This window comes from Ranitomeya imitator, chromosome 7 (assembly GCF_032444005.1).
Source record: "Ranitomeya imitator isolate aRanImi1 chromosome 7, aRanImi1.pri, whole genome shotgun sequence".
Taxonomy (NCBI): Eukaryota; Metazoa; Chordata; class Amphibia; order Anura; family Dendrobatidae; genus Ranitomeya; species Ranitomeya imitator.
This window is the reverse complement of record NC_091288.1, coordinates 123,713,756-123,739,782: the sequence shown is the minus strand read 5'-3', so window position 1 is coordinate 123,739,782 and position 26,027 is coordinate 123,713,756. Positions and strand designations below refer to the sequence as shown.

The window sequence follows — 26,027 nt, the reverse complement described above, 5'->3', positions numbered from 1 at the left end:
TGACCGCTGAAGAGAGGAAGAAGTTGCAGCGCCGAAGCCCGTGGGACGGCAGGGACAGCGCGAGGATCGCTGGGACTAGGTAAGTATACCCCAGCGCCCTCAGCCCCTCACCTGCCGACCCCACCGCTACCGTGACTCGAGTATAAGCCGAGGGGGGCACTTTCAGCCCTAAAATTTGGGCTGAAAATCTCGGCTTATACTCGAGTATATACGGTAAGTCCCTGCTAGTTAATTATTTGTTCATTGTTTCCTTGTCCAGCTTGCTATCATGATTTTGCCTTGCTAGCTGGAAGCTCTGGGATGCAGAGTGGCACCTCCGCACCGTGAGTCGGTGCGGAGGTCTTTTTGCTCACTCTGCGTGGTCTTTTTGTAGTTTTTTGTGCTGACCGCAAAGATACCTTTCCTATCCTCAGTCTGTTTAGTAAGAATGGCCTCCCTTTGCTGAAACCTGTTTCATTTCTGTGTTTGTGACTTTCATCTTAACTCACAGTCAATATATGTGGGGGGCTGCCTTTTCCTTTGGGGAATTTCTCTGAGGCAAGGTAGGCTTTATTTTCTTTCTCTAGGGCTAGTTAGCTCTTAGGCTGTGAAGAGGCATCTAGGCAGTGTTAGGTACGCTCCACGGCTATTTCTAGTTGTGTGATAGGATTAGGGGTTGCGGTCAGCAGAGTTCCCACTTCCCAGAGCAGGTCATTCCGGGTGCTCCTAAGCACCAGGTCCATTACAGTGTTATAAACTTCTGTGAAGCTCCTGGGGGTTTAAAGTGCTCACTATGCATCTAGATAAGTTCCTTATGGGGTCTAGTTTCCAAAATTGGGTCACGTGTGGGGGAGCTCCAATCTTTAGGCACACAGGGGCTCTCCAAACGCGACATGGTGTCCGCTAACGATTGGAGCTAATTTTCCATTCAAAAAGTCAAATGGTGCGCCTTCCCTTCCAAGCCTTGCCGTGCGACCAAACAGTGGTTTACCCCACATATGAGGTATCGGCTTACTCAGGAGAAATTGCCCAACAAATTTTCGGATCCATTTTATCCTGTTGCCCATGTGGAAATGAAAAAATTGAGGCTAAAAGTAATTTTTTGTGAAAAAAAAAGTACTTTTTCATTTTTACGGATCAATTTGTGAAGCACCTGAGGGTTTAAAGTGCTCACTATGTATCTAGATAAGTTCCTTGGGGGGTCTAGTTTCCAAAATGGGGTCACTTGTGGGGGAGCTCCAATGTTTAGGCACACAGGGGCTCTCTAAACGCGACATGGTGTCCGCTAACGATGGAGATAATTTTTCATTGAAAAAGTCAAATGGCGCTCCTTCCCTTCCGAGCCTTACCATGTGCCCAAACAGTGGTTTACCCCCACATGTAAGGTATCTTTGTACTCAGGACAAATTGCCCAACAAATTTTCGGATCCATTTTATCCTGTTGCCCATGTGGAAATGAAAAAATTGAGGCTAAAAGTAATTTTTTGTGAAAAAAAAAGTACTTTTTCATTTTTACGGATCAATTTGTGATGCACCTGAGGGTTTAAAGTGCTCACTATGTATCTAGATAAGTTCCTTGGGGGGTCTAGTTTCCAAAATGGGGTCACTTGTGGGGGAGCTCCAATGTTTAGGCACACAGGGGCTCTCTAAACGCGACATGGTGTCCGCTAACGATGGAGATAATTTTTCATTGAAAAAGTCAAATGGCGCTCCTTCCCTTCCGAGCCTTACCATGTGCCCAAACAGTGGTTTACCCCCACATGTAAGGTATCTGTGTACTCAGGACAAATTGCCCAACAAATTTTATGATTCATTTTATCCTGTTGCCCATGTGAAAATGAAAAAAATGAGGCTAAAAGAACTTTTTTTGTGAAAAAAAGTACTTTTTCATTTTTACGGATCAGTTTGTGAAGCACCTGGGGGATCAAAGTGCTCACTATGCATCTAGATAAGTTACATTGGGCGTCTAGTTTCCAAAATGGGGTCACTTGTGGGGGAGCTCCAATGTTTAGCCACACAGGGGCTCTCCAAACGCGACATGGTGTCCGCTAAAGATTGGAGCCAATTTTTCATTAAAAAAGCCAAATGGCGTTCCTTCCCTTCCGAGCCCTGCTGTGCGCCCAAACAGTGGTTTACCCCCACATATGAGGTATCAGCGTACTCAGGACAAATTGATGAGCCCCTATTGCTGCACCATTTTACACTACCGCAGCCTAATATCTTATGGCCATTTCCTACCTCTGCGTCCCTGCGTGCACATTTCAGCCATCCTGGGTGGAGCTATCTATTGCGTTATCACCATGGCACCACTAATATCAACTATACCATGCAGCTACCCATATTCCTAGACTTACTAATTTTGTTGGCTTACCTCCCTGATAATATTCCCATTATCCATTGCAGTTTCGGTTACCCTAAGTCTAAGGGTCCTACATCCTCCACCTTCTAGTTTGGCATCTACAACCAAGGTAATACTGGCCTGTCATATGATTTTCTACTACATTATAGTGTATCTTGTTCTAGTATAATGCTACAACTAGTACTGGCAGCCCCGTCTCTTTTATTCACGTTGGAAACCATACCTATGCTACCATGCTAAATCCTGTTACCTTGTATTCCTTTGTACATAATGTATATAATGTATATATGATTCAGTGTCTTATACTTTGTTTTTTTGTCTTCACTAGTAACCCCATGACTAAGACCCAGGAGGGTCGAAACGTTGGGTTGTTATATCATACTTTATCTCTACACTGCTTGGGGTATATTTTTCTGTCTGAAACAACTTTTGGAATAAAAGTGTGAATACACGTCTGCAAACCAGCATTTAAGAGTGTGCGGCGAATTTCTACCACTTAGCTCTGGGGCCATCAAGGTCCGTTACGCGAGCACCTCGGAATTTAGACCTGAGTGCACACCATTTTCCCTCTATTACTACTCAGGACAAATTGGACAACAACTTTCGTGTTCAAGTTTCTCCTTTTACTCTTGGGAAAATAACAAAAATTGTTGCTAAAAGATCATCTTTGTGACTAAAAAATTAAATGTTCATTTTTTCCTTCCATGTTGCTTCTGCTGCTGTGAAACACCTGAAGGGTTAATAAACTTCTTGAATGTGGTTTTGAGCACCTTGAGGGGTGCACTTTTTAGAATGGTGTCATTTTTGGGTATTTTCAGCCATATAGAACACTCAAACTGACTTCAAATGTGAGGTGGTCCCTAAAAAAATGGTTTTGTAAATTTTGTTGTAAAAATGAGAAATCACTGGTCAAATTTTAACCCTTATAACTTCCTAGCAAAAAAAAATGTTGTTTCCAAAATTGTGCTGATGTAAAGTAGACATGTGGGAAATGTTATTTATTAACTATTTTGTGTCGCATAACTTTCTGGTTTAACAGAATAAAAATTAAAAATGTGAATATTGTGAAATTTTTCGCGAAATTTCCGTTTTTTTCACAAATAAACGCAGAAATTATTGACCTTAATTTACCACTAACATGAAGCCCAATATGTCACGAAAAAACAATCTCAGAATCGCTAGGATCCGTTGAAGCTTTCCTGAGTTATTACCTCATAAAGGGACACTGGTCAGAATTGCAAAAAATGGCCAGGTCATTAATGAGCTGGCAGTGGCCCTAGAGTCCTCCTCAGCACCAGGACTCACCTAGGTGAAATTTCTGCTATATGCAGATGATCTTGTGCTGTTATCACCAACTGAGAAAGGCCTCCAAGATCATCTGAAAATCTTAGAGACTTTCAGCAGCGCATGGGCACTGCCAATCAACCAGAGGAAAACTAATATCATTGTGTTCCAGAGAAGAAAGCAGAAACCTACTGGCCATCCTACCTTTATGATAGACAACCGTCCACTTACAGAAACCAACAGGTACACCTACCTGGGCCTAGAATCAGCCAGTCAGGGAGCTTCAAGCAAGCCATAGAGTTACTAAAAGACAAGGCATCCAAAGCCTTCTATGCCATCAGAAGGCGCTGTACCATCTCAAGGCAAAAGTAACCGTCTGGCTAAAAATCTTTGACTCCATCATTGCCCCAATCCTTCTGTACGGCAGTGAGGTCTGGGGCCCAGTCTCATACCTAAACTGGTCAAAGTAGGATGCTGGGTCAACTGAAATATTCCACCCAGAGTTCTGCAAGCATCTTCTCCAAGTCCATCAGAGCACATCAAATAGCGCCTGCAGAGCAGGGCAAATAAATAAGGCAGCACACTGTAGCGCTAAAACATGCAAACATGAAACACGAAGATTGAACTGCATTGCTGCACTAGAAATATGAAAAATGAGAGCGTTTAGCGCATAAAAATGGCCAATTTTATGTGGACCTGGTAGCCACTTTACGGCATCTCTCTTATACCAGGTCCTAAACTTGCCTTTCCTCGCTGAGAATAAACGTCTCCATCTGAATGGGTACCTGTGAAACCTCTTCTTGGACTAAAATTCTCTCTCTCTATGGAGGGTGTTGTGAATTCTGTGGCAGAGCTCCCTCCTGTGGTCACAAGTGGTACTTCGGCTGATTCTCTCTGTGAGCTTCCGTTGGTGGAGGAAAGTGGTACTGCTGCTTCTGAGTTTCCTTCCTCAGGTGATGTGGTTAAGTCGTTAGGTGCTGCTCTATTTAACTCCACCTAGTGCTTTGATCCTGGCCTCCAGTCAATGTTCTAGTATTGGACCTGTTTCCTCCTGGATCGTTCCTGTGGCCTGCTGCTCTGCATAGCTAAGTTCCTCTTTGCTATTTGTTTGCTGTTTTTTTCTGTCCAGCTTGTCAATTTGTTTTTTTCTGCTTGCTGGAAGCTCTGGGATGCAGAGGATGTACCTCCGTGCCGTTAGTTCGGTACGGAGGGTCTTTTTGCCCCCTTTGCGTGGTTTTTGTAGGGTTTTGTGTTGACCGCAAAGTTACCTTTCCTATCCTCGCTCTGTTCAGAAAGTTGGGCCTCACTTTGCTAAATCTATTTCATCTCTATGTTTGTCTTTTCATCTTAACTCACAGTCATTATATGTGGGGGCTGCCTTTTCCTTTGGGGTATTTCTCTGAGGCAAGGTAGGCTTATTTTCTATCTTCAGGCTAGCTAGTTTCTCAGGCCGTGCCGAGTTGCATAGGGAGCGTTAGGCGCAATCCACGGCTGCCTTTAGTGTGGTTGGAGAGGATTAGGGATTGCGGTCAACAGAGTTCCCACGTCTCAGAGCTCGTTCTTGTTTTTTGGGTTATTGCCAGGTCACTGTATGTGCGCTGACCTCTATGTCCATTGTGGTACTGAATTACCTTTCATAACAGTACTGGAGGCCCAAAGTACTAATGATTCTCAATAGAGGGAAAAAAGAAGTTCTGAGACCATTTTTTTTTCTCTGCACTGTGTTTTGCCTTTTTTTTTCCCCTAGACATTTGGGTGGTTCAGGACACAGGTGTAGCAATGGACATTAAAGGTCTGTCTTCATGTGTGGATCAGCTCACGGCAAGAGTACAAAGTATTCAAGACTTTGTGGTTCAGAATTCTATGTTAGAACCGAGAATTCCTATTCCTGATTTGTTTTTTGGAGATAGAACTAAATTTCTGAGTTTCAAAAATAATTGTAAACTATTTCTGGCTTTGAAACCTCGCTCCTCTGGTGACCCAGTTCAACAAGTTAGGATCGTTATTTCTTTTTTGCGTGGCGACCCTCAGGACTGGGCATTTTCTCTTGCGTCAGGAGATCCTGCATTAAGTAATATCGATGCGTTTTTCCTGGCGCTCGGATAGCTGTACGATGAGCCTAATTCTGTGAATCAGGCAGAGAAGAATTTGCTGGCTCTGTGTCAGGGTCAGGATGAAATAGAGGTATATTGTCAGAAATTTAGAAGGTGGTCCGTACTCACTCAGTGGAATGAAGGTGCGCTCGCAGCTATTTTCAGAAAAGGTCTCTCTGAAGCCCTTAAGGATGTCATGGTGGGATTTCCTATGCCTGCTGGTCTGAATGAGTCTATGTCTTTGGCCATTCAGATCGGTCGACGCTTGCGCGAGCGTAAATCTGTGCACCATTTGGCGGTATTACCTGAGCTTAAACCTGAGCCTATGCAGTGCGATAGGACTTTGACCAGAGTTGAACGGCAAGAACACAGACGTCTGAATGGGCTGTGTTTCTACTGTGGTGATTCCACTCATGCTATCTCTGATTGTCCTAAGCGCACTAAGCGGTTCGCTAGGTCTGCCACCATTGGTACGGTACAGTCAAAATTTCTTCTGTCCGTTACCTTGATCTGCTCTTTGTCATCGTATTCTGTCATGGCATTTGTGGACTCAGGCGCTGCTCTGAATTTGATGGACTTGGAGTATGCTAGGCATTGTGGGTTTTTCTTGGAGCCCTTGCAGTGTCCTATTCCATTGAGAGGAATTGATGCTACGCCTTTGGCCAAGAATAAGCCTCAGTACTGGACCCAGCTGCACATCAGGAGGTTATTCGCTTTCTGGTGTTGCATAATCTGCATGATGTGGTCGTGCTGGGGTTGCCATGGATACAAGTCCATAATCCAGTATTAGATTGGAAATCCATGTCTGTGTCCAGCTGGGGTTGTCAGGGGGTACATGGTGATGTCCCATTTCTGACTATTTCGTCATCCACCCCTTCTGAGGTTCCTGAGTTCTTGTCTGATTACCGGGATTTATTTGATGAGCCCAAGTCCGATACCCTACCTCCACATAGGGATTGTGATTGTGCTATCGATTTGATTCCTGGTAGTAAATTCCCAAAAGATCGACTGTTTAATTTGTCTGTGCCTGAGCACACCGCTATGCGGAGTTATGTGAAGGAGTCTTTGGAGAAGGGGCATATTCGCCCGTCATCGTCGCCATTAGGAGCAGGGTTCTTTTTTGTAGCCAAGAAGGATGGTTCACTGAGACCTTGTATAGATTACCGCCTTCTAAATAAGATCACGGTTAAATTTCAGTACCCCTTGCCATTGTTATCTGATTTGTTTGCTCGGATTAAGGGGGCTAGTTGGTTCACCAAGATAGATCTTCGTGGTGCGTATAATCTTGTGCGTATTAAGCGAGGCGATGAATGGACAACTGCATTTAATACGCCCGAGGGCCATTTTGAGTATCTTGTAATGCCATTCGGACTTGCCAATGCTCCATCAGTGTTTCAGTCGTTTATGCATGACATCTTCCGAGAGTACCTGGATAAATTCCTGATTGTGTACTTAGATGACATTTTGATCTTCTCGGATGATTGGGAGTCTCATGTGAAGCAGGTCAGAACGGTGTTTCAGGTCCTGCGTGCTAATTGTTTGTTTGTGAAGGGATCAAAGTGTCTCTTTGGTGTTCAGAAGGTTTCATTTTTGGGGTTCAACTTTTCCCCTTCTACTATCGAGATGGACCCTGTTAAGGTCCAAGCCATCCATAATTGGACTCAGCCGACATCTCTGAAAAGTCTGCAAAAGTTCCTGGGCTTTGCTAATTTTTATCGTCGCTTCATCTGCAATTTTTCTAGTATTGCTAAACCATTGACCGATTTGACCAAGAAAGGTGCTGATGTGGTCAATTGGTCTTCTGCTGCTGTGGAAGCTTTTCAAGAGTTGAAGCGTCGTTTTTGTTCTGCCCCTGTGTTGTGTCAACCAGATGTTTCGCTTCCGTTCCAGGTCGAGGTTGATGCTTCTGAGATTGGAGCAGGGGCTGTTTTGTCGCAGAGAAGTTCTGATTGCTCGGTGATGAAACCATGCGCCTTCTTTTCCAGGAAGTTTTCGCCTGCTGAGCGAAATTATGATGTGGGCAATTGAGAGTTGCTGGCCATGAAGTGGGCATTCGAGGAGTGGCGTCATTGGCTTGAAGGAGCTAAGCATCGCGTGGTGGTCTTGACTGATCATAAGAACTTGACTTATCTCGAGTCCGCCAAGCGGTTGAATCCTAGACAAGCTCGTTGGTCGTTGTTTTTTGCCCGTTTTGACTTTGTGATTTCATACCTTCCGGGCTCTAAAAATGTGAAGGCGGATGCTCTGTCTAGGAGTTTTGTGCCCGACTCTCCGGGTGTATCTGAGCCGGCGGGTATCCTCAAAGAGGGAGTAATTGTGTCTGCCATCTCCCCTGATTTGCGGCGGGTGCTGCAAAAATTTCAGGCTAATAAACCTGATCGTTGCCCAGTGGAGAAACTGTTTGTCCCTGATAGGTGGACAAATAAAGTTATCTCTGAGGTTCATTGTTCAGTGTTGGCTGGTCATCCTGGAATCTTTGGTACCAGAGAGTTAGTGGCTAGATCCTTTTGGTGGCCATCTCTGTCGCGGGATGTGCGTACTTTTGTGCAGTCCTGTGGGATTTGTGCTCGGGCTAAGCCCTGCTGTTCTCGTGCCAGTGGGTTGCTTTTGCCCTTGCCAGTCCCGAAGAGGCCTTGGACACATATCTCTATGGATTTTATTTCAGATCTTCCCGTCTCTCAAAAGATGTCAGTCATTTGGGTGGTCTGTGATCGCTTCTCTAAGATGGTCCATTTGGTACCCTTGTCTAAATTGCCTTCCTCCTCTGATTTGGTGCCATTGTTTTTCCAGCATGTGGTTCGTTTACATGGCATTCCAGAGAATATCGTTTCTGACAGAGGTTCCCAGTTTGTTTCGAGGTTTTGGCGAGCCTTTTGTGGTAGGATGGGCATTGACTTGTCTTTTTCCTCGGCTTTCCATCCTCAGACTAATGGCCAGACCGAACGAACCAATCAGACCTTGGAAACATATCTGAGATGCTTTGTTTCTGCTGATCAGGATGACTGGGTGTCCTTTTTGCCTTTGGCTGAGTTCGCCCTTAATAATCGGGCCAGCTCGGCTACCTTGGTTTCACCGTTTTTCTGCAACTCTGGGTTCCATCCTCGTTTCTCTTCAGGGCAGGTTGAGTCTTCGGACTGTCCTGGTGTGGATACTGTGGTGGACAGGTTACAGCAGATTTGGACAAATGTAGTGGACAATTTGACTTTGTCCCAGGAGAAGGCTCAACGTTTCGCTAATCGCAGACGCTGTGTGGGTCCCCGACTTCGGGTTGGGGACTTGGTTTGGTTATCTTCTCGTCATATTCCTATGAAGGTTTCCTCTCCTAAGTTTAAACCTCGTTTTATTGGTCCGTATAGGATTTCTGAGGTTCTTAATCCTGTGTCTTTTCGTCTGACCCTTCCAGATTCTTTTTCCATACATAACGTATTCCATAGGTCATTGTTGCGGAGATACGTGGCACCTATGGTTCCATCTGTTGATCCTCCTGCCCCGGTTTTGGTGGAGGGGGAGTTGGAGTATATTGTGGAGAAGATTTTGGATTCTCGTGTTTCAAGGCGGAAACTCCAGTATCTGGTTAAGTGGAAGGGTTATGCTCAGGAAGATAATTCCTGGGTCTTTGCCTATGATGTCCATGCTCCCGATCTTGTTCGTGCCTTTCATATGGCTCATCCTGGTCGTCCTGGGAGCTCTGGTGAGGGTTCGGTGACCCCTCCTCAAAGGGGGGGTACTGTTGTGAATTCTGTGGCAGAGCTCCCTCCTGTGGTCACAAGTGGTACTTCGGCTGATTCTCTCTGTGATCTTCCGTTGGTGGAGGAAAGTGGTACTGCAGCTTCTGAGTTTCCTTCCTCAGGTGATGTGGTGAAGTCGTTAGGTGCTGCTCTATTTAACTCCACCTAGTGCTTTGATCCTGGTCTCCAGTCAATGTTCTAGTATTGGACCTGTTTCCTCCTGGATCGTTCCTGTGGCCTGCTGCTCTGCATAGCTAAGTTCCTCTTTGCTATTTGTTTGCTGTTTTTTTCTGTCCAGCTTGTCAATTTGTTTTTTTCTGCTTGCTGGAAGCTCTGGGACGCAGAGGGTGTACCTCCGTGCCGTTAGTTCGGTACGGAGGGTCTTTTTGCCCCCTTTGCGTGGTTTTTGTAGGGTTTTGTGTTGACCGCAAAGTTACCTTTCCTATCCTCGCTCTGTTCAGAAAGTTGGGCCTCACTTTGCTAAATCTATTTCATCTCTACGTTTGTCTTTTCATCTTAACTCATAGTCATTATATGTGGGGGCTGCCTTTTCCTTTGGGGTATTTCTCTGAGGCAAGGTAGGCTTATTTTCTATCTTCAGGCTAGCTAGTTTCTCAGGCCGTGCCGAGTTGCATAGGGAGCGTTAGGCGCAATCCACAGCTGCCTTTAGTGTGGTTGGAGAGGATTAGGGATTGCGGTCAACAGAGTTCCCACGTCTCAGAGCTCGTTCTTGTTTTTTGGGTTATTGCCAGGTCACTGTATGTGCGCTGACCTCTATGTCCATTGTGGTACTGAATTACCTTTCATAACAGGAGGGGTAATGGACCTGCTGTAATTAAAACACCTGTGACTAGGAGGAGGAGTGCTCAGTCAAAAGGCTAAAGAATACATTTCAAAAGACTGACCGTCACATCCAAACATAGACTAAGTGTGAACAGGTGCTGAACCTAGAGTCGCCAACTCATATATAGTCAAATAAATAAGGCAGCACACTGCAGCACTAAAACATGCAAACATGAAACACGAAGATTGAACTGCATTACTGCACTAGAAATATGAAAAATGAGAGCGTTTAGCGCATAAAAATGGCCAATTTTCACTTACCCCTCCATAGAGAGAGAGAATTTTAGTCCAAGAAGAGGTTTCGCAGGTACCCATTCAGAAGGAGACATTTATTCTCAGCGAGGAAAGGCAAGTTTAGGACCTGGTATAAGAGAGATGCCGTAAAGTGGCTACCAGGTATTCTCTTAGTCTATGTTTGGATGTGACGGTCAGTCTTTTGAAATGCAGAGCAGGGCAGACTCCCATTAGACATCACAATAAAGAACAAGGCGCTGTCTTTGAAGGGTAATCTACAAAGTAGCAGTCCCAGCTCCTACCATCACAAAGTTATCCTACACCAGGAAGCCCCAAGAAGCCTCCCAACAAAAAGTACCCAAAGTCAGTCTGACCAAGCCATCAACCTACATGGCCTGACAAAAGGTGAAATCCAGAAGATGGTACACAAAGTCAAAGAAGAATATCTCAGCATCTAGAGGAACGACATAAACAAATCCCAGAAACTGGTTATATACCAGAGCCTACAGAGGGAATACAAATTGGCCCCATATCTAGAGAAACTAGAAAACCCCAAAGAGCTACAGATACTGAGCCAATACAGACTGAGTGCCCACAGCCTACTCATCGAATCCGAGAGGCACCGACAGAACTGCAAGCCCCGAGAGAGCAGACTCTGCCAGCAGTGCCCTCAGGAGGCCATGGAGGATGAGGCCCACTTTCTGCTGAGGTGCCCCAAATACTCCGCAGTGAGGGACACTCACCTCAGGACACTGTCTGATCTCCTCCCAGACTTCACCTCCGTGGAGGAGGAAGAGAAACTACTGATAATACTGGGGGAAGAGGAAAGTGCAACAGCCATAGCAGCGGAATATGTCAGTGCTTGCCACAGACTAAGAGGAGCTTGATATGTCATGGACTCCTGTACCCCACTCTGGACATGTCCCTATCCCCAGACTAAAGAGCCTGATATGTTATGGACTCCTATTCCCCACCCTGGAAACGTCCCTATCCCCCGACTAAAGAGCCTGATATGCCATGGACTCCTATACCCTACTCTAAACATGTCCCCTATAGTCTAAAAGGAGCCTGATATATCCTGGACCTCTATATGCCTACCTACCCCCCCCCCCCCCCATCCCCCTAATTTTACCATATGCTTTGGCAATGCTAACATGTACTTAGTCCTGCTAATAAAGCTAATTTGAATTGGATATTTGTATTTTTATCTAACCCCTTCTCATGTACAGCATCATGGAATCGTGCTATATAAATAAATATTAATACTGTGCTGGAACTGTTCTTTTTGCTATTGTGTGTTGTGGTTCAATAAAGTATTTCAACACTGTTTTACTCTTACTCTGTGTTGTCTCAGTAGTGTTCTGCTCATGGGGAGAGAGAGTGGGCATTCAGTGGTATAAGCACTGGTCCATGCAGTTTTGCTAAAGACAGTCAGACCAGTGGATGAGACCACCCACTGACCCCCGTATCTCCACATGTAGTAATATCTGTTCGTTCCTCCATTATGGGAACAGGACTGTGGCCTTCCATCTCCAACATACTGAATGTGAAATGTTCTTCTTGCTGCTGTTCACCTTCATTATTCTCATTCATCAGTTTAATTGTACTTCTCATGTTTGAAGCATTATCAGTTACAATAGCAAGAAACTGGCTGCTGTGATGAGCTTTAGTATCTTTTACTTCCAACTAATGATGAGTGAGTATACTCGTTGCTCGGGGGATCTCCGAGTATTTGTAAGGCCGGCGTCACACTCAGCGTAGGGAAATATGGTCCGTTTTTTACAGCCGTAATACGCAGAAAAAATCCATAAATCGTGATCCGTATGTAATCCGTTGGCAAGGTGTGGTCGCGTATTTTGCGCATGTAATGTTGCGTATGTAATCCGTATGACATCCGTAATGCGTTTTTTCCATGCAACCTGACAAAATGGACATTCAACGGTTTTGGAGCCTGAAAGTAATTTAAATCAGCATCAACAACCCTATTTAAGGCCTCTACAACAGGTGGCACCCTCCCATATGGCCATTTTGTTGTTGTGCATCTGTTGGTGTGTTGTGGTAACGTTTGCACCATGTCTGACCTACTGCACTTCACCCCAACTCAGCGGGTTTTGTTTAACTGGGTCTTGTCGCGTTGGTTTGGCCAGCCATACCCTGTGATTGTAGATCCGCGAAGGAGGAGAAGAAGAATGTGGGTGCACCCTCTTTTGACCCAACGCCTCACTAAAGGCCATTTCCAGAGGCTCTATACAGCTCTGCATGCACATCCTGATAAGTTTTACCTATACTGTCGAATGACAATAGCAACATTTGATATCTTGTTGGAGACAGTACGTCCAGGACTCACATATCAGGACACCAGGATGCGAAAAAGCATATCCGCAGAGGAGCATCTTCTCCTTACCTTACGATATGTATTGAACATTCTCAAATACTGTATGTTGATGATGTTTTTTTCGGGGTTGTTTGCTAGCAGCTATTTTAAAATATATGTGTTACTTAGGATAAAGCCACAATAAAAATATGTATTTTTAATGTTCTACTTATGTACCCTAGGTAAATATCGATTAATTTAATTGATATTCCTGTGTTTTTAAGTAAACAACATACTTGCGCTTTTTCATGTTTTGTCTAAACTATTGTTACCTAATATGATTTGTTGTGTCCTTTCAGCTTCCTGTCAACTGGATTGTCTTATGCGGGACTACACCTGGAGTTTCTCATTGGTCGCTCCACGATTTCTGGCATTGTGCGCTCAACATGTAGTGAAATATGGGCGAAACTACATGAACTTGTCATGCCTGAGCCAAAAATGGCTGATTGGCTCAAAATAGCCCGTGGGTTCAATGACACTTGTGACTTCTCCCACTGCATTGGAGCCCTGGATGGGAAACATATCAGGGTGCGTAAGCCGCCGAACTCTGGCTCCCAATTCTACAATTATAAGCAGTTTTTCTCTGTAGTTCTGTTAGCTGTAGTTGACAGTAACTACAGGTTTATAATTGTAGACATTGGGGCCTATGGGCGAACAGGAGACTCAAGGGTGTTCAATTTGTCTATTATGGGTCGGCGGCTACGTGAAAACCAGTTAGACCTCCCACCACCACATCTCCCAGGCTCCAATGCTGAAGCAGTGCCATATGTTCTTGTGGGAGATGAGGCCTTCCAATTGACAAGGAATATCATGAGGCCTTATCCCAGGCGCAACCTGGATCACCGGCGGCGTGTTTTTAATTTGAGGCTTTCCAGGGCGCGAAGACTGGTGGAGTGTGCCTTTGGGATTCTGTGTGCCAAATGGCGTCTCCTCCAGTCTGCCATTCAGCTGAGTGAGGCTACTATTAATGAAGTTATTAAAGCGTGTGTTGTTTTGCACAATTTTACTAGTCTTCATGATTGTCCGTCATTTGTTATTGGTGAAGAAATGTTGCCCAATGTGAGTAGATCAACACCACATGGCCCTCCTCCGCGCCGTCCCCTTTCTGAAATAAAAGTGGGAGATATTTTCTCAAATTATTTTGTTTCTCCTCAGGGTGCTACTCCCTGGCAAGATTATGCTGTTTCTCAGTTGTGATTTCATTATTTTCAAAATATATTATCACCATAAAATATTTTATGCCTAGAGAAACTATACTCTGTGTGTTGTATTTACTTAATTACCAGATTTTTAAGAAAAGAGCATATGTGTGTGATGTAAGTGTTTGGGCGACAACAGACACACCGCGGAAGTACTGTCCGCAGGGCCGTATTTAGAGTTTCTGCTGCCCTAGGCACTTTTAGCGCTGCCTCCCCCTCTGGTGAGTATGACATTATCGGCAGTGACTTTGTGAAGAATCGCTGTTGTGAAAGTTGCCTTTTGCAGCAGATCAGGCAGTTTTTCTGCATCTGCCACGTAATGGATCACTTACGGCAACACTGCGTTTGGTTTCATTCATTCCTTCCCTATGGGATTTGCGGTACTTGGTGTGATCTGGGAAATGCGGTGCCATACCTCCCAGCTTTTGAAGGGAAAAAGGTCTAAAGGTTGCGGCGCACGTAGTGCGCCGTGGCAAATTTTAGGCCACGCCTCTGACCACACCCATTTCACAACTAATCACACCCATATCCAAGTCCCAACCACACCCATTTAGCACTGCTGATCACACTGTTTCATATACATTAAAACCAAAAAAAATATGGCCACGCAGTGCTCCATACTGTACAATGGCTATGCAGTGCTCCACATACTGTATAATGGCCCTACATGATGTTCCATACTGTATAATGGCCACACAGTGCTCCATACTGTATAATAGCCACACATGATGCTCAATACTGTATAAGGGCCACACATGATGCTCAATACTGTAAAATGGCCATTGGCCACACATGATGCTCCATACTGTATAATGGCCACACATGATGCTCCATACTGTATAATGGTCCCACATGATGCTCCATACTGTATAATGGCCACACATGATACTCCATACTGTATAATGGCCACGCCTGTCCTGTGTCCTTGTGTGTACCACATTGAGAATGGAGAAAAGAAAGAAGATCAAAGAACTGTCTGAGGACTTGAGAAACCAAATTGTGAGGAAGCATGAGCAATCTCAAGGCTACAAGTCCATCTCCAAAGACCTGAATGTTCCTGTGTCTACCGTGTGCAGTGTCACCAAGAAGTTTAAAGCTTATGGCACTGTGGCTAACCTCCCTAGATGTGGATGGAAAAGAAAAATTGACAAGAGATTTCAACGCAAGATTGTGCGGATGTTGGATAAAGAACCTCGACTAACATCCAAACAAGTTCAAGCTGCCCTGCAGTCCTAGGGTACAACAGTGTCATCCCATACTATCCATCGGCATCTGAATGAAAAGGGACTGTATGGTAGGAGACCCAGGAAGACCCCACTTCTTACCCCGAGACATAAAAAAGCCAGGCTGGAGATTGCCAAAACTTACCTAAAAAAGCCTAAAACGTTTTGGAAGAATGTTCTCTGGTCAGATGAGACAAAAGTAGAGCTTATTGGGCAAAGGCATCAACATAGAGTTTACAGGAGAAAAAAAGAGGCATTCAAAGAAAAGAACACGGTCCCTACAGTCAAACATGGCGGAGGTTCCCTGATGTTTTGGGGTTGCTTTGCTGCCTCTGGCACTGGACTGCTTGACCGTGTGCATGGCATTATGAAGTCTGAAGACTACCAAAAATTTTGCAGCATAATGTAGGGCCCAGTGTGAGAAAGATGGGTCTCCCTCAGAGGTCATGGGTCTTCCAGCAGGACAATGACCCAAAACACACTTCAAAAAGCACTAGAAAATGGTTTGAGAGAAAGCACTGGAGACTTCTAAGGTGGCCAGCAATGAGTCCAGATCTGAATCCCATAGAACACCTGTGGAGAGATCTAAAAATGGCAGTTTGGAGAAGGCACCCTTCAAATGTCAGGGACCTGGAGCAGTTTGCCAAAGAAGAATGGTCTAAAATTCCAGCAGAGCTTTGTAAGAAACTCATTGATGGTTACCGGAAGCGGTTGGTCGCAGTTATTTTGGCTAAAGGTTGTGCAACCAAGTATTAGGCTGAGGGTGCCAATACTTTTGTCTGGCCCATTTTTGGAGTTTTGTGTGAAATGATCAATGTTTTGCTTTTTGCTTCATTCTCTTTTGTGTTTTTTCATTTAAGGCAAATTAAATGAAGATAATACCAAAGAATTTGTGTCGGCAATCATTTTCAGGAACAAAATGAGTATTATCTGACAGAATTGCAGGGGTGTCAATACTTTTGACCATGACTGTACTGAGCCCGAGTGACGGGCGAGACACCATATGTACTGAGCCCGATGATGGGCAAGACACCACATGTATTGAGCCCGGGTGACGGGCGCGACACCCCATGTACTGAGCCCGGGTGACGGGCGCGACACCCCATGTACTGAGCCCGGGTGACGGGCGCGACACCCCATGTACTGAGCCCGGGTGACACTGTAATATGTAAGTAACATCAGGCTGTATTGTGGGGACCATTCACTTCTATGCGAGGGTGTTAAAGGGAACCTGTCACCCCCAAAATCGCGGGTGAGGTAAGCCCACTGGCATCAGGGGCTTATCTACAGCATTCTGGAATGCTGTAGATAAGCCCCCGATGTAACCTAAAAGATGAGAAAAAGACGTTATATTATACTCACCCAGGGGCGTTCCCGCTGTTGGTCCGCGTCCGGCGCCTCCCATCTTCATCAGGTGACGTCCTCTTCTGGTCTTCACGCCGCAGCTCCGGCGCAGTTGTACTTTGCCTGCCCTATTGAGGGCAGAGCAAAGCACAGCAGTGCGCAGGCACCGGGCCTCTCTGACCTTTCCCTGCACCTGCGCAATGCAGTACTTTACTCTGCCCTCAACAGGGCAGGCAAAGTACGCCTGTGCCGGAGCAGCGGCGTGAAGACCAGAAGAGGACGTCATCTGATGAAGATGGGAGGCCCCGGACACGGACGAACAGCGGGAACGCCCCTGGGTGAGTATAATATAATGTCTTTTTCTCATGTTTTAGGATACATCGGGGGCTTATCTACAGCATTCCAGAATGCTGTAGATAAGCCCCTGATGCCGGTGTGCCTACCTCACCTACGATTTTGGGGGTGACAGGTTCCCTTTAAGGAGGAGGAGGTGAGCTGTGACATCTCCTATTGTAACTGTTGGATCTGGTTGCCGGGGTCTACCTTCCTGTGGTTGTTACATTGTATCCTCCGCTCACCTTTCGGGGTGTTGCGCTCCTCGTCCACTTGTCTCAGGAGATCCGGTTGAACGCTCGGTCCGGCGCTGACATCCTGCAATATAATGGAAATGGCGGCTGAAGCTGCAGCACCAGGAGACACCGGAGAACGGCGGGGACAGAGCGCTCTGTAGCCGTGGACACGTGCAGGATAGCACGCGGCTGCCGGTCATGTGACGCCTGCACTCACTTTCACCAGAGGAGCGGCGCTATAGGTCGGAATATCAAAGTAGAAGCCTCGCTGTCTGATCACCGGATATTTCCGCGGGAGGACGGCGCTGATCCACGCGGGCGACACCGGCACAAGCGACTGCGGACGCGGGATCTCCCAGTGTGGATGGGACTCCGCGGAGGATGGGGGTCATCTGCTGTTATCTGCTCCATCTGCGCCCAACAGAGAAGACAAACATGTCCGATAACTCTACAGGACCACGACAGCTGCAGAACATCACCCCTCCCTGCAGAACATCGCCCCCCTCCCTCCCTGCAGAACTTCATCTCCCCCCTCCCTCCCTGCAGAACATCATCCCCCCTCCCTCCCTGCAGAACTTCATCGCCCCCCCCACCCTCCCTGCAGAACTTCATCGCCCCCCCCACCCTCCCTGCAGAACTTCATCGCCCCCCCCACCCTCCCTGCAGAACTTCATCGCCCCCCCCACCCTCCCTGCAGAACTTCATCGCCCCCCCCACCCTCCCTGCAGAACTTCATCGCCCACCCACCCTCCCTGCAGAACTTCATCGCCCACCCACCCTCCCTGCAGAACTTCATCGCCCACCCACCCTCCCTGCAGAACTTCATCGCCCACCCACCCTCCCTGCAGAACTTCATCGCCCACCCACCCTCCCTGCAGAACTTCATCGCCCACCCACCCTCCCTGCAGAACTTCATCGCCCACCCACCCTCCCTGCAGAACTTCATCGCCCCCCCACCCTCCCTGCAGAACTTCATCGCCCCCCCACCCTCCCTGCAGAACTTCATCGCCCCCCCACCCTCCCTGCAGAACTTCATCGCCCCCCCACCCTCCCTGCAGAACTTCATCGCCCCCCCACCCTCCCTGCAGAACTTCATCGCCCCCCCACCCTCCCTGCAGAACTTCATCGCCCCCCCACCCTCCCTGCAGAACTTCATCGCCCCCCCACCCTCCCTGCAGAACTTCATCGCCCCCCCACCCTCCCTGCAGAACTTCATCGCCCCCCCCACCCTCCCTGCAGAACTTCATCGCCCCCCCACCCTCCCTGCAGAACTTCATCGCCCCCCCACCCTCCCTGCAGAACTTCATCGCCCCCCCACCCTCCCTGCAGAACTTCATCGCCCCCCCACCCTCCCTGCAGAACTTCATCGCCCCCCCACCCTCCCTGCAGAACTTCATCGCCCCCCCACCCTCCCTGCAGAACTTCATCGCCCCCCCACCCTCCCTGCAGAACTTCATCGCCCCCCACCCTCCCTGCTGAACTTCATCGCCCCCCACCCTCCCTGCAGAACTTCATCGCCCCCCTCCCTCCCTGCAGAACTTCATCTCCCCCCTCCCTCCCTGCAGAACATCATCCCCCCTCCCTCCCTGCAGAACTTCATCGCCCCCCCCACCCTCCCTGCAGAACTTCATCGCCCCCCCCACCCTCCCTGCAGAACTTCATCGCCCCCCCCACCCTCCCTGCAGAACTTCATCGCCCCCCCCACCCTCCCTGCAGAACTTCATCGCCCACCCACCCTCCCTGCAGAACTTCATCGCCCACCCACCCTCCCTGCAGAACTTCATCGCCCACCCACCCTCCCTGCAGAACTTCATCGCCCACCCACCCTCCCTGCAGAACTTCATCGCCCACCCACCCTCCCTGCAGAACTTCATCGCCCACCCACCCTCCCTGCAGAACTTCATCGCCCCCCCACCCTCCCTGCAGAACTTCATCGCCCCCCCACCCTCCCTGCAGAACTTCATCGCCCCCCCACCCTCCCTGCAGAACTTCATCGCCCCCCCACCCTCCCTGCAGAACTTCATCGCCCCCCCACCCTCCCTGCAGAACTTCATCGCCCCCCCACCCTCCCTGCAGAACTTCATCGCCCCCCCACCCTCCCTGCAGAACTTCATCGCCCCCCCACCCTCCCTGCAGAACTTCATCGCCCCCCCACCCTCCCTGCAGAACTTCATCGCCCCCCCACCCTCCCTGCAGAACTTCATCGCCCCCCCACCCTCCCTGCAGAACTTCATCGCCCCCCCACCCTCCCTGCAGAACTTCATCGCCCCCCCACCCTCCCTGCAGAACTTCATCGCCCCCCCACCCTCCCTGCAGAACTTCATCGCCCCCCCACCCTCCCTGCAGAACTTCATCGCCCCCCCACCCTCCCTGCAGAACTTCATCGCCCCCCCACCCTCCCTGCAGAACTTCATCGCCCCCCCACCCTCCCTGCAGAACTTCATCGCCCCCCCACCCTCCCTGCAGAACTTCATCGCCCCCCCACCCTCCCTGCAGAACTTCATCGCCCCCCCACCCTCCCTGCAGAACTTCATCGCCCCCCCACCCTCCCTGCAGAACTTCATCGCCCCCCCACCCTCCCTGCAGAACTTCATCGCCCCCCCACCCTCCCTGCAGAACTTCATCGCCCCCCCACCCTCCCTGCAGAACTTCATCGCCCACCCACCCTCCCTGCAGAACTTCATCGCCCACCCACCCTCCCTGCAGAACTTCATCGCCCCCCCACCCTCCCTGCAGAACTTCATCGCCCCCCCACCCTCCCTGCAGAACTTCATCGCCCCCCACCCTCCCTGCAGAACTTCATCGCCCCCCACCCTCCCTGCAGAACTTCATCGCCCCCCCACCCTCCCTGCAGAACTTCATCGCCCCCCCACCCTCCCTGCAGAACTTCATCGCCCCCCCACCCTCCCTGCAGAACTTCATCGCCCCCCCACCCTCCCTGCAGAACTTCATCGCCCCCCCACCCTCCCTGCAGAACTTCATCGCCCCCCCACCCTCCCTGCAGAACTTCATCGCCCCCCCACCCTCCCTGCAGAACTTCATCGCCCCCCCACCCTCCCTGCAGAACTTCATCGCCCCCCCACCCTCCCTGCAGAACTTCATCGCCCCCCCACCCTCCCTGCAGAACTTCATCGCCCCCCACCCTCCCTGCAGAACTTCATCGCCCCCCCTCCCTCCCTGCAGAACTTCATCGCACCCCCTCCCTCCCTGCAGAACTTCATCGCCCCCCCTCCCTCCCTGCAGAACTTCATCGCCCCCCCTCCCTCCCTGCAGAACTTCATCGCCCCCCCTCCCTCCCTGCAGAACTTCATCGCCCCCCCTCCCTCCCTGCAGAACTTCATCGCCCCCCCTTCCTCCCTGCAGAACTTCATCGCCCCCCTTCCTCCCTGCAGAACTTCATCGCCCCCCTTCCTCCCTGCAGAACATCATCGCCCTCCCTTCCTCCCTGCAGAACATCATCGCCCCCCTTCCTCCCTGCAGAAAATCGTCCCCTGTCCCGACCCTCATACTCACCTGTCAGCTGCCTGTCCCACACACCGCGAGTGCCGCAGCCGCCGACATCCCTCTGGCGCTCTGTCCCGCCGCAGCGCCTTCTTCCTGAGTGAGCGGTCATGTGATACTGCTCAATACCATGTTACCGCTCACTCAGGACGCGCTACAGATGGTGAGAACAGGCATCGCTGGAGGCTGGAGCAGGTGAGTATCATCTTCAAGGCGGGCGGGGGGCGGGGTTTTGCGGTCGGTCGCGTTTGTGACTAAAAAGAAAAAAAAAATCCTTGCCCAGGTGCCGCCCCCCGCAATGTCGCCGCCCTAGGCACGTGCCCTCGAGTGCCTAGTGGCAAATACGGCCCTGACTGTCCGAGTACTTGCAGCAAGAAACTCAGTCATGGCTGGGCAGTGTACATCTTGAGGCAGGCAAGGTAGTCAGTGATAACGGAAGGAATTTTATGGCTGCCATAGCCCTTTCAGAACTGAAACACATACCTTGCCTGGCTCACACCTTGAACCTGGTGGTACAGTGCTTCCTGAAAAATTATCCGGAGTTACCAGCCATGCTCCTGAAGGTGCGAAGACTTTGCTCGCACATCCGCCGGTCGCCCGTACACTCTAGCCGTATGTTGAACCATCAGCGATCGCTGAATCTTCCCCAGCACCGCCTAATAATCGACGTTGCAACAAGGTGGAACTCCACACTGCACATGCTTCAGAGGCTGTGCGAACAAAGGTGTGCTGTCATTTACTTGTGGGAGGATACACATACACGGGCAGGCAGTAGGATTGCAGACATGGAGTTGTCTGATGTGCAGTGGTCAAAGCTCCAAGACCTCTGTCAAGTCCTTCAGTGTTTTGAGGAATGCACACGGCTGGTAAGTGCAGACAATGCCATCATAAGCATGAGCATCCCACTAATGCGTCTGCTGATGCAAAGTTTGACGCACATACAGTTAGGTCCATATATATTTGGACAGAGACAACAATTTTCTAATTTTGGTTATAGACATTACCACAATGAATTTCAAACAAAACAATTCAGGTGCAGTTGAAGTTCAGACTTTCAGCTTTCATTTGAGGGTATCCACATTAAAATTGGATGAAGGGTTTAGGAGTTTCAGCTCCTTAACATGTGCCACCCTGTTTTTAAAGGGACCAAAAGTAATTGGACAGATTCAATAATTTTAAATAAAATGTTCATTTTTAGTACTTGGTTGAAAACCCTTTCTTGGCAATGACTGCCTGAAGTCTTGAACTCATGGACATCACCAGACGCTGTGTTTCCTCCTTTTTGTTGCTCTGCCAGGTCTTCACTGCGGTGGCTTTCAGTTTCTGTTTGTTTGTGGGCCTTTCTGTCTGAAGTTTAGTCTTTAACAAGTGAAATGCTGCTCAATTGGGTTGAGATCAGGTGACTGACTTGGCCATTCAAGAATATTCCACTTCTTTGCTTTAATAAACTCCTGGGTTGCTTTGACTCTATGTTTAGGGTCATTGTCCATCTGTAGTATGAAACGACAACCAATCAGTTTGGCTGCATTTGGCTGGATCTGAGCACACAGTATGGCTCTGAATACCTCAGAATTAATTCGTCTGCTTCTGTCCTGTGTCACATCATCAATAAACACTAGTGACCCAGTGCCACTGGCAGCCATGCATGCCCAAGCCATCACACTGCCTCCGCCGTGTTTTACAGATGATGTGGTATGCTTTGGATCATGAGTTGTACCTCGCCTTCGCCATACTTTTCTCTTTCCATCATTCTTGTAGACATTGATCTTGGTTACATCTGTCCAAAGAATGTTCTTCCAGAACTGTGCTGACTTTTTTAGATGTTTTTAGCAAAGCCCAGTCTAGCCTTTTTCTTCTTGATGCTTATGAGTGGCTTGCACCGTGCGGTGAACCCTCTGTATTTACTTTCATTCAGTCTTCTCTTTATGGTAGATTTGGATATTGATACGCCTACACCCTGGAGAGTGTTGGTCACTTGGTTGGCTGTTGTGAAGGGGTTTCTCTTCACTATGGAGATTATTCTACGATCATCCACCACTGTTGTCTTCCGTGGGCGCCCAGGGCTTTTTGCATTGATGAGTTCACCAGTGCTTTCTTTCTTTCTCAGGATGTACCAAACTGTAGATTTTGCCACTCCTAATATTTTAGCAATTTCTCGGATGGGTTTTTTCTGTTTTCGCAGCTTAAGGGATGGCTTGTTTCACCTGCATAGAGAGCTCCTTTGACCGCAAGTTTACTTCACAGCAAAACCTTCCAAATGCAAGCACCACACCTCAAATCAATTCCAGGACTTTTATCTGCTTTATTGAGAATGACATAATGAATGGATTGCCCACACCTGTCCATGAAATAGCCTTGGAGTCAATTGTCCAATTACTTTTGGTCCCTTTAAAAATAGGGTGGCACATGTTAAGGAGCTGAAGCTCCTAAACCCTTCATCCAATTTTAATGTGGATACCCTCAAATGAAAACTGAAAGTCTGAACTTCAACTGCATCCGAATTGTTTTGTTTAAAATTCATTGTGGTAATGTTTATAACCAAAATTAGAAAAATGTTGTCTCTGTCCAAATATATATGGACCTAACTGTAAAGGAGCAGGCGTCTGCAGCCGAGGAGGAGGGGAGCCTTGATGACAGTCAGCCATTGTCTGGTCAGGGAACTTTCCTGGACGAGGTGGCGGACAAAGAGGAGGAGGAGGAGGATGATGGGGATGAATATTTATGGGAGGAGGATGCTTCTCAAGGGGCAATAGAAACTGGTCGCGTTGCAAGGTCAGGTATAGGGTTTTGCGGGCCACAAGTGATGTTGATTTGCAAGAAAGTGCTCCTCAACCCAGCACAAGCAGTGAATTGACACCTGGCCCACATGGCTGAGTATGCCTTGCGTATCCTAAAAAGGGACCCCCACATTATCAAAATGATGACCGATGACGATTACTGGTTGGCCTGCCTCCTGGATCCACGATATAAAAGAAAATGACAAAATATCATGCCACATGAGAACTTTGAGCAAATATTGGCTACCAAACAAGCAACTCTTGTAGACCGTTTGGTTCAGGCATTACCAGCACACAGCGGCGGTGACGGTTCTCACACGAGCTGTAGAGGGCAACATGGCAGAGGTGTTAGAGGTGCACAAATCCGAAGTGGCGTTGAACAGAGGGGTTTTATGACCAGGTTGTGGAGTGATTTTGCAATGACCGCAGACACGACAGGTACTGCTGCTTCGATTCAAAGTGACAGGAGATAGCATTTGTCCAGTATGGTTACGAACTATTTTTCCTCCCTTATCGATGTTCTCCCTCACAGGTCATTCCCCTTTGATTACTGGGCATCTAAAATAGACACCTGGCCTGAATTAGCAGAATATGCATTACCGGAGCTCGCTTGCCCAGCTGCTAGTGTGCTATCAGAAAGTCTTCAGTGCTGCTGGTTCAATACTGACCGAAAAAAGGACACGTCTGGCTACCAGAAATGTTGATGATCTAACCTTCATTAAAATGAACCAATCATGGATTTCAAATTATTTTGCCCCACCTTCTCCTGCTGACACGTAGCTTGCCTGAAAAATGTCTTGCTTTTGGCCTCCTCTTACTGACTGCTCCAATTCCTCTATTTGCAGCTGCTGAATGTCCACCATAGGCCATTTTTATACCTCCCTAAATGGGCTGACTCCCCCCACAGGGCCGTGGTCACCACTTGGCACAAGCATCCGTGCGAGTGCCGTTTGCCTGGACAGTTGGGTGTGCCCACTCTTGGGCGACGGCACTGGCACAGGGTCCCTCATAGTACAATGAAGTGTCTCTGATGGTGGTGGTGCCCATCAACGTCAGACACACCGTCGTAATATGAGAGGCCCTGTGCCAGTAACGCCGCCCACGAGAGAGTGTTCCTCCTAGCTCGAAAAGTCCTCTACCACTTGCAAAAATTACCTCTCCCTGCTCCACCACTGTGTAATTTCTGCTGTTAAATCCTTCAATGGCACTGCCAATACAAATTTGTTGAAATGATAGATATAGTAAAAATATACAGGGGCCCTGGCCTCCATTTAGACCAGTTAATACTTTGCACCAACTACCACTGTCTGCTACTCAGCAGATGAGCCCACCCCTGTACCTAGCTATGCCACCAGTTTATTTATGAACATTTTTTTGGCAGACATTTAGCCCACTTTATTATTTTGGCCTACTAACTGTGTTAGCCACTCATTACAGTTGTCCTCCACTGAATAAAGCAATACCGCCTGTTTGGTCCTGTTAACAATTTTGAACTGCATTTAGCCTACTTTTTTATTTTAGGCCTACTAAGTCTGTCTGAGCCACTTATTACAGTTCTCTTCCACTGAATAAAGCAATGCCGCCTGTGTACTCCTGTTACCAATTTTGAACTGCATTTAGCCTACTTTTTTATTTTAGGCTTACTTAGTGTGTCTGAGCCACTTATTACAGTTGTCCTCCGCTGACCAAAGCTATGCCGCCTGCGTACTCCTGTTACCAATTTTGAACTGCATTTAGCCAACTTTTTATTTTATTTTAGGCCTACTAAGTCTGTCTGAGCCACTTATTACAGTTGTCCTCCACTGAACTAAGCAATGCCGCCTGTGTACTCCTGTTACCAATTTTGAACTGCATTTAGCCTTTTTTTTGTTATTTTAGGCCTACTAAGTCTGTTTGAACCACTTATTAAAGTTGTCCTCCACTGAACAAAGCAATACCGCCTGTGTACTCCTGTTACCAATTTTGAACTGCATTTAGCCTACTTACTTATTTGGGCCTAGTAACTGTGTCAGCCTCTCATTACAGTTGTCTTCCGCTGAACAAAGCAATGCCGCCTGTGTAATCCTGTTACCAATTTTGAACTGCATTTAGCCTACTAACTTATTTGGGCCTAGTAACTGTGTCAGCCTCTAATTACAGTTGTCCTCCGCTGACCAAAGCTATGCCGCCTTTGTACTCCTGTTACCAATTTTGAACTGCATTTAGCCTACTTACTTATTTGGGCCTAGTAAATGTGTCAGCCTCTCATTACAGTTGTCCTCCGCTGACCAAAGCTATGCTGCCTGTGTACTCCTGTTACCAATTTTGAACTGCATTTAGCCTACTTACTTATTTGGGCCTAGTAAATGTGTCAGCCTTTCATTACAGTTGTCCTCCGCTGACCAAAGCTATGCCGCCTGTGTACTCCTGTTACCAATTTTGAACTGCATTTAGCCTACTTTTTTATTTCAGTCCTACTAAGTCTGTCTGAGCCTTCTTATTACAGTTGTTCAACACTGAACCAATCAATGCCGCCTGTGT

The 26,027-nt window shown here is 48.0% G+C and overlaps 1 long non-coding RNA gene across 1 annotated transcript; it reads left to right on the top strand.

The window, feature by feature from the left end:
• Positions 1-2,308: 2,308 nt before the first annotated feature.
• Positions 2,309-3,398, top strand: LOC138644880 (uncharacterized). Its single transcript, XR_011314676.1, has 2 exons — positions 2,309-2,447; positions 2,667-3,398. It is a non-coding gene; the product is annotated as an uncharacterized lncRNA (long non-coding RNA).
• Positions 3,399-26,027: the final 22,629 nt, after the last annotated feature.